The sequence below is a fragment of the Rana temporaria genome, chromosome 7, assembly GCF_905171775.1.
Source record: "Rana temporaria chromosome 7, aRanTem1.1, whole genome shotgun sequence".
NCBI lineage: Eukaryota > Metazoa > Chordata > Amphibia > Anura > Ranidae > Rana > Rana temporaria.
In genome coordinates, this window is record NC_053495.1 from 21,597,771 (window position 1) to 21,607,542 (window position 9,772).

Genomic DNA, 9,772 nt, shown 5'->3' on the forward strand with positions numbered 1-9,772 from the left:
CGTAACGTATCTGAGATACGCCCGCCCATAGATACACCAATGTATCTAAATCCGGGCCGATCTTTGCAAATGTTGTTTTGTACACTTTGCAATGCACACAATGAGAATCAGCAAGTTGAAACAAAGACTGGCAATCTTAATTAAACATTGTAACATTATCCATCATAACAGCTTGGATTCTGTTGGTAGTTAAATGATCTGTTTGCTTCTGTATATAAAACGACTTCTAATCCAATTCTTACTCCCCGGTGGGACATATTCAGAAAACTGCAAATTATGAAACTGTTTTCACCCTAATAATACACAACAGCCACAGGGGACACTAATAGTTCAGCGATGCCTGCAAATAGTGTATAATGGGTTGTTAAAACAGACACAATTAACCACTTACATGCCGGCACAGCTGGATCTGCCGTGAAAATAAAGAGCAAAAAAAATTCCTTCAATATCCTGATGTATCGTAGAACTTACTGCACAGCTCAAGGGAACCTGTAATCCAGCAATTAAAGAAATGAGACTCTCAGATAGGAAGCGGGATTTGTATATTTAATAACTGTGGAAATTGGTTGTACAACTCATCAGTACTGTATTTAAGTGAAACTTGATGGAAGTTTTAAAACATCTACATTATACGTAAGTGCATTTCTGGATGGGAATGCATTAAAATAATAGTGTTGGCTTTAATTGCATAGTTGTCTTGTCATTTCTGAGAAACATCCACCAATCACTTGCAATGCAATTTAGAGCCCTACAGACCCATAGATTCTCCGCAGCATACCCAGAGACCAATAAGTTCTCTATTATAGGACCACAGATCCACAGGTTGTCCCCATTATAAAACCACAAACCTATGGTCGCCCCATTATAAGACCGAAGACCTACAGATCTCCTGTTATCATAGGCGTGCCCCATTATAAAGCCACAAACCTATGGTCGCCCCATTATAAGACCGAAGACCTATAGATCGCCTGTTATCATAGGCGTGCCCCATTATAAAACCACAAACCTATGGTCGCCCCATTATAAGACCGAAGACCTATAGCTCTCCTGTTATCATAGGCGTGCCCCATTATAAAACCACAAACCTATGGTTGCCCCATTATAAGACCGAAGACCTACAGATCTCCTGCTATCATAGGCGTGCCCCATTATAAAACCACAAACCTATGGTCACCCCATTATAAGACCGAAGACCTATAGATCGGCTGTTATCATAGGAGTGCGCCTATGGTGTGCCAGGGCACACCCTAATCACCCCATGCACATTAGCATGCATCATTGCTCTTGGTGCCAGCAGAAAGATGGGAAAGATTTCCCTCTTATTGGCTCTGCCATAAGAGAAGAGTTTGTGCACTTCTCCTTCACTGTGCTGGCAGGGAAATCAATATGCTGGGGTCATATATATATATGTAGACGCACACAAACACGTGTTTGAGAGTTAGGGTGCACACCCTAATTCAGCAGGCTGCGCACACCTATGCCTGTTGAAGTACCAAGACCCATAGATTTCCCATAATAGTACACAGACCCATGGATACTTATTATAGGAACATACCGACTCATAGGTAACCCATCATAGGGCCATAGACACATAGGGCCAGATTCACATAGAGATACGACGGTGTATCTCGAGATGCGCGGCGTAAGTGTAAATGTGCGCCGTTCGTTCGGCCCTTCATTTGCATGGGGTCACACTTCATTTAAATGGATCACGCCCACTTCCTTCCCACTTTGAATTACGTTGGCTTACGCCGTCTAATTTAAGTTACGCCGGCGCAACGCAGTGCGCATTTGCTTCCAGAATATGCTGCTTGCCTCTCGAAGTTTCGTCGGCGTAGTGCATCTTCGATGTGCTACGCCGGCATAAAGATGCGCCGAGGTACATGAATCTAGCCCATAGATTCCACCATTATAAGAACACAGACCTATAAATGCCTTTTCACAGGACCTCAGACCCATAGATTCTCCACAGCATAACCAGAGACCAATAGTCTCCATTATACGACCACAGATCCAAAGGTTCCCCATTATAAAACCACAAACCTATGGTTACCCCATTATATAACCGAAGACCTATAGATCTCCTGTTATAGTACCAAAACCTATAGATTTCCCGCAATAAGACACAAACCCATGGATACTCATTATAGGAACACAGACCCACAGGCTCCTTATCATAGGGCCACAGACGCATAGATTCCACCATTATAAGAACACAGACCTATAAATGCCTTTTACGCGACCTCCGACCCATAGATTCTCCATAGCATAACCAGAGACCAATAGTTTCCATTATAGGACCACAGATCCAAAGGTTCCCCATTATAAAACCACAAACCTATGGTCATCCCATTGTAAGACTTAAGACCTATAGATCTCCTGTTATTGTACCAAGACCCATAGATTTCCCATAATAAGACACAGACCCATGGATACTCATTATAGGAACACAGACTCATGGATACTCATTATAGGGACACAGACTCATGGATACTCATTATAGGGACACAGACTCATAGGCTCTCCATCATAGGGCCATAGACACATGGATTCAACCATTATAAGAATGCAGACCTATAAATGCCTTGTCACAGGACCCCAGACCCATAACGTCCCTGTCATAAGACAATATATCCACAAACTCCCCAGAACTTTGGTTTCCATCATTACAGGGCCACAGACCTAAAGGTTGACAGTTGCAGTACCTCAGGTCAATAGATTTCTCCTAGCAGGTCTTCTGACCCATGGATTTCCCATTATAAGACCACAGACCCATAGATTTCCCATCATAGGACAACAGACCCATGAATTCCCTATCACAGGACCACAGACAAATAGTATCTCTATTAGAGGACCACAGAATCTTACACTACCCATCATAGGGCCACAGACTCATAGATTCCCCACTGCATGACTGGAGATCCATTGCGTCCCTCACTCTAAGAACACTGACTCTTATCACTGGACTGCAACCCAAGAGATTCCACTAACATAGGACCAGGAACCAATAGGTTCCACGTTACTGGATCACAGATCCATAGACTCCCTTTCACAAGTTCACAGACCCACAGATTCTCCATCACGGTACCACATACCAATCGATTCTGCATCATCAGACCACAGATCCAAAGATTCCACTTTTATATAAACACAGACCCGAAGACTTCACCTCACAGGATTACATCATTTATTCCCAATTACAGGACAACAGAGCCATAGTTCAACATCATAGGGCCACAAACCATTAGGGCTTCTGTCATAGAACTAAAGACCCATAGATTCCTTATCACAGAACCACAGACCTATAGATCTCCAATCACAGCTTCACAGACCTACAGTTTTCCTATCATGTAAACTCATACCCATTGCCTCTTCATTATAAGACAACAGACGCATAGTTCTCCACAATAAGACCACAGAACCCATAGCCTTTCCAACATAACAATACATTCCCATAGTTACCTACAATAGGACCATAGACCCATAACCTCTCCATCACAGAACCACTGACCCAAAGATCCCCACAACAGGACCACAGCCTCTCCATCACAGGACCATAGACCCATAATTTCCCTTTACAGGACCACAGTCACATATTTCCCCACATTAGGACCCTAGACCCATAGCCTCTCCTTCATAGGACCACATACTCATATACTCTCCATCATGGGATCACATGACCACCAACCCATAGTTTCCCATCACAGGACCACAGACCCATAGTTTCCCATCATGGGACCCCAAACGCATAGTTCCCTACAACAGGACCTCAGGCCCATAGTTCCCCACAATAAGACCACAGACCCATAGTTCCCCATCATGGGACCAAAGATCCATAGTTCTCTACAACAGTACCACAGATCCATAGTTTCCCATCATGGGACCAAAGATCCATAGTTCTCTACAACAGTACCACAGACCCATAGTTCCCCACAATAAGACCACAGATCCATAGTTTCCCACAATAAGACCATAGACCCATAGTTCCCCATCATGGGACCAAAGACCCATAGTTCTCTACAACAGTACCACAGACCCATAGTTCCCCATAATAAGACCACAGACCCATAGTTCCCCATAATAAGACCACAGACCCATAGTTCCCCATCACAGGACCAAAGATCCATAGTTCCCTACAAACAGGACCACAGATCTATAATTCCCCACAATAAGACAATACAACAGGACCACTGACCCATAGTTTCCCATCGCAGGACCAAAGATCCATAGTTCCCCACAATAGGACCACAGATCCATAATTACCCACAACAAGACCACAGACCCATAGTTCCCCATCACAGGACCAAAGATCCATAGTTCCCTACAACAGGACCACAGATCTATAATTCCCCACAATAAGACAATACAACAGGACCACAGACCCATAATTTCCCATCGCAGGACCAAAGATCCATAGTTCCCTACAATAGGACCACAGACCCATAATTACCCACAATAAGACCACAGACCCATAGTTCCCCATCACAGGACCATAGTTCCCTACATACAACAAAACCACAGACCCATAGTTCCCCATCGCAGGACCAAAGATCCATAGTTCCCTACAATAGGACCACAGATCCATAGTTCCCCATAATAAGACCACAGACCCATAGTTTCCCATCGCAGGACCAAAGATCCATAGTTCCCTACAATAGGACCACAGATCCATAATTACCCACAATAAGACCACAGACCCATAGTTCCCCATCACAGGACCATAGTTCCCTACATACAACAAGACCACAGACCCATAGTTCCCCATCACAGGACCAAAGATCCATAGTTCCCTACAACAAGAGGACCACAGCCCCATAGCTCCTCAACACAGGACTACAGACCCAAAGTAATCCCTGACAGAAGCACAGACCCATAATTCTGCATTATAGGACCACAGACCTGTAGATTTTCCTTCAGATCATGCAATATTTTCATGTAAAACCTTTAATAAAAAAAAAGCTATTGAAACATTATAATTGCAATAACTTCTACTAGCATGCAGGAGAACTTACTTACTCTGACTCTACAGCCTTATAAATCCCTGAGCCATCTCCAGGGATCCATTTCCCAAACCAGGGCAAGACAAGCCTCCGCCATGCCCTTGGCACACTGCTGCCACCATCCTTCAGAGTGAAGTTTAGTTCCCCCCATCAGGGTGACACTTGTGCTATGTATGAATAATGACAGAGAAGACAAATCCCAGCACAAGTGTTCAGCCCTGTCCTGTCCCTCTGCAGCTCAAACATAGAAAAACCAACAGCTGTGTGTGACAGACCCCTCTCCCTGCACTGGCAGCCCATCCACCTTACCTGAGTGCAAGCTCTTCTTCCCAGATGTCTAGTAATAATCCACAGAGGGGAGCCTGGCACTGCCCTGGTGCCAGCAGCACCATGCAGTCAGCAGCCCAGGTCTGCGCTGGATTGTTCCTTTGTAGGTCCTCCTTGTCTCAGTGTGGGGTCATCATGTCTCATGTCTCTTCATGCTGCAGGCAGTCATTGGGGGTCACTTGAAGGGATGTGTCACCTCTCTGGGATTCCCTCACTATTGTCCCATGAGTGACCCCTCTGTGATCTCCTGAGGTTTTCCTTGGTGTCACTTGTCTCATGCAGCCCTCAGCATCCCTCCTGCATTGGTCCGATCTCCTCCGGCAGCTCCTCTCCCGTCCCCCTCCAGATTTCAATCTGCCTCCTCTCCGCTTTCCCCAACTCAGCAGTCACGGCCCCGCCCCGTGCACACGCCCCCTCCGGCGCTGCAGCAGGCTGGAAACCACATCGATATTTGCATAGCCGCGCCCATATGCCCGCTGCTCCTCGCCTGGCCACGCCCCCGATCTCTGTCGCTGGGAGCACAATGGGGAGAAAAACGTACGAGCGGCAGCGCGCGGTGTCACCTCCAGCTACATGTCTGCAATGTTCTGATAGAGGAAATAATCCCGGGAGACGAGAGAGAGAGAGATCCCACCAATCACAGCCTGCTGACTGAACTCTTCCCAGTCTCTGCTGTCAGTCACATGCCAGGGGGGCACAGAAACCCCTCAACCCCCCACCCCCACCCATCCCATTCATTTATTACTGGGATTTATATAGTGCCGACAATTTACACAGCACTATACATTCACATCAGTCCCTGCCCCACAGAGCTTCCAATCTAAATTCCAATCTCACATGCATACAGTCATACTAAGGTCAATTTAATCAGGAGCCAATTTACATACCAGCATGTCTTTGAAATTTAAGGGCATATTCCATGCAGATAGTGCCCAGGGTGGGGTGCCAACTAAAGACCTTCCTCCATGCAGATAGTGCCCTGGCTGGAATGCCAACGAAAGACCCCCCTTCATGCAGATAGTGCCCTGACTGGAATGCCAACTAAAGACCCCCTCCATGCAGATAGTGCCCTGGCTGGAATGCCAACTAAAGACTCCCCTCCATGCAGATAGTGCCCTGACTAGAATGCCATCTAAAGACCTCCCTTCATGCATATAGTGCACTGGCTGGGATGCCAACTAAAGACCCCCCTCCATGCAGATAGTGCAGTGGCTCGGATGCCAACTAAAGACCCCCCCTCCATGCAGATAGTGCACTGGCTGGGATGCCAACTAAATACCCCCCCCCTTTCTTTGCAGATAGTGCCTTTGGCTTGGATGCCAACTAAAAAAAAACTCCATGCAGATAGTGCCCTCACTGGGATGCCAACTAAAGACCCCCCTCCATGCAGATAGTGCACTGGCTGCAGTGGCTGGGATGCCAACTAAAGACCCCCCTCCCTCCATGCAGATAGTGCACTGGCTGGGATGCCAACTAAATACCCCCCCCCCCCTTTTCAATGCAGATAGTGCCTTTGGCTTGGATGCCAACTAAAAAAAACCTCCATGCAGATAGTTCCCTTACTGGGATGCCAATTAAAGACCCCCCTCCATGCGTATAGTGCACTGGCTGGGATGCCAACTAAAGACCCCCCTCCATGCAGATACTGCACTGGCTGCAGTGGCTGGGATGCCAACTAAAGACCCCCCCTCCATGCAGATAGTGCACTGGCTGGGATGCCAACTAAATACCCCCCCCCCCCTTCCATGCAGATAGTGCCTTTGGCTTGGATGCCAACTAAAAAAAACCTCCATGCAGATAGTGCCCTCACTGGGATGCCAACTAAAGACCCCCCTCCATGCATATAGTGCACTGGCTGGGATGAGTTTCCAACTAAAGACCCCCCCCCCCCTCCATGCAGATAGTGCCCTGGCTGGAATGCCAACAAAAGACCCCCTCCCCTTCATGCAGATAGTGCCCTGGTTGGGATGCCAACTAAAGTCCCCCTCCATGCATATAGTACTCTCACTGGGATGTCATCTAAAGACCCCTTTCCATGCAGACACTGCCCTGGCTGGGATACCAACTAAAGACCCACCTCTATATATATAGTGCCCTCACTGGGATACCAACTAAAGACCCACCTCTATATAGATAGTGCCCTCACTGGGATACCAACTAAAGACCCACCTCTATATATATAGTGCCCTCACTGGGATACCAACTAAAGACCCACCTCTATATAGATAGTGCCCTCACTGGGATACCAACTAAAGACATTCCTCCATGCAGACAGTGCACTGGCTAGGATGATATTCCAACTAAAGCCCCCCTCCGTGCAGATAATGCCCTGGCTGGGATGTCAACAAACAATCTGACACTGACTGACACTGGGTAGGAAATGACTCACTGACATCAACAGTGACACTAATACAGTGATCAGACCTAATAATATACACTATCACTGCACTAATGACAGTGGCTGGGAAGGGGTTAACATCTTTTTTTTTTTTTTTTTTTAAATAAACGGGAGGGGGGCCAGCCGGGCCTGTAAGGGGCCCTGGGGACCACCGGGCCCCTTACAGGTGTAATGCAAAAAAAAAAAAACGGGAGGGGGGCCAGCCGGGCGTTCAGGTGTAATGCCTGTACCCCCCTGATGGCAGCCCTGGCCTCCCCAATTTAAGAAAAAAACTGATTGCCCAAAATGAATTTTCCGGGATGATTGTATTTTCTTCCCTCCAGGATAAGACTTGCATCTGCACTGCTTGTGATTGGATGAGTTAAAAAAGCTCATCTGACTTCGCATTCATTTTCTGCTGATAGAGCGCAGATGATACATGATTTATTATTATTATCACTGTTATCATTTGCATAATTATAATTATTATGAGCCTTACCATCATACTCTATAGCATATTACAGCGGGCGCAGTACTCTTCCCGTCCTGCATGCTTTTCTACAGACTTCCCAGTGAAGGAGCTACGAGGCACAGTATCTGTAATCTCTATAAGGCGTCTTTGAAATTAACAGAACTGCTTACCATCCTCTGAAAAGCAATTTGTGGTGGATCGCTTTTCAGAGGGCGGTATAGCAGCGGCTGACAGGCATTCAGGAGGCGCTACTGCCATCTCCTGAATGCCATGCTTTTCTTTTTACTTTTCTTTTAAATGGCAAAAGAGAAATTTTACATAGTGAGGCTGTGCCTCAAGTGTGAGCTCGGCGTTGGGCTGGAGTTGTGTTGCAGCCTCATTGACCTCAGTGTGTGAGTATGACAGGCAGTGTCTGCATTCCGGATTAAAAATGCATCAGCAAAGCTCAGCTGCCTACAGTGCGGACGTCCAGTTATGGGAGGGCGCCTATTGACATCCTTCCAGAACCATGCCCCCTGCGCACTCACTGTGGCATGCTCTGTGATTGCCGTGTCCTTCGGACACAGTTGATCACAGATTGGGGTAAAGGTCCAATCACAGCAGCACTTAACCATGTGATCAGCTGTGTCTAATCACAGCTGATCACATGTAATTGAGGCTGGGTTCACACTACTACACTACTTTGATCCTACTTTGCTCTGCTACATTGGTCCTACATTTATCCTACATTGGTCCTACATCCATCCTACTTTCATGAACAGGATACTACTTTGGTCCGACTTCAATGATATTCAATGGGCCTGAAGTAGGATCAATGTAGGACCAAAAGTAGTACAGGGAGCATTTTCAAAGTCGGACCGACTTGTGTAGGACGCTACAAGACGCTCTCATAGGGAAACATTGAACACAGAGCAAAGTAGGATGAAAGTAGTGTAGTAGTGTGAACCCAGCCTTAAGCAGAGTTCCGGCCACAATTTCACTTTTTAAATATAAATACCCCTGTAATACACAAGCTTAATGTATTCTAGTAAAGTTAGTCTGTAAACTAAGGTCCGTTTTGTTAGGTTGTTACAGCATTTAGACACTTTATAAAATAGAAATTGACTGGGGCCATCTTAAGTGTGGGCATCATGAAGCCAGACTGTATGACTTCCTGGATTTCAGCCTTGCAGATCTCGCACATGCTCAGTGCTGCACAAGCAGTGTAATAGGTTTCAGATCAGGTTTCAGCACCTGTACTGTCCAAGTCACATGATTCTTCGAGACTGGGGAGTGCACAGACTCCTGGAAAGTTACACCTACTACATTCCCAGGAGTCTGTGCGGTGTAGGTTAGTTAGGAAGCTTAAGCACCTAGGTGCAGGAAGAGGGAAGATTAACTATTCTGCCTAGCAACAACACTTTGAAGGCATCTAAAAAAAAAAAAAAAATTCTTAAAGGACTAATGACATTTTTTTAAAACTACTGATGTAATGTTATATTTATGGGTGGAACTCCACTTTAAGCTTGCCGGTTATTGCCATTCCATTCCTCACGTGTTGTCACAGCAAGTGTGACAGGAGACATCTACACTGATAATCAGGGCACTGATCATCAC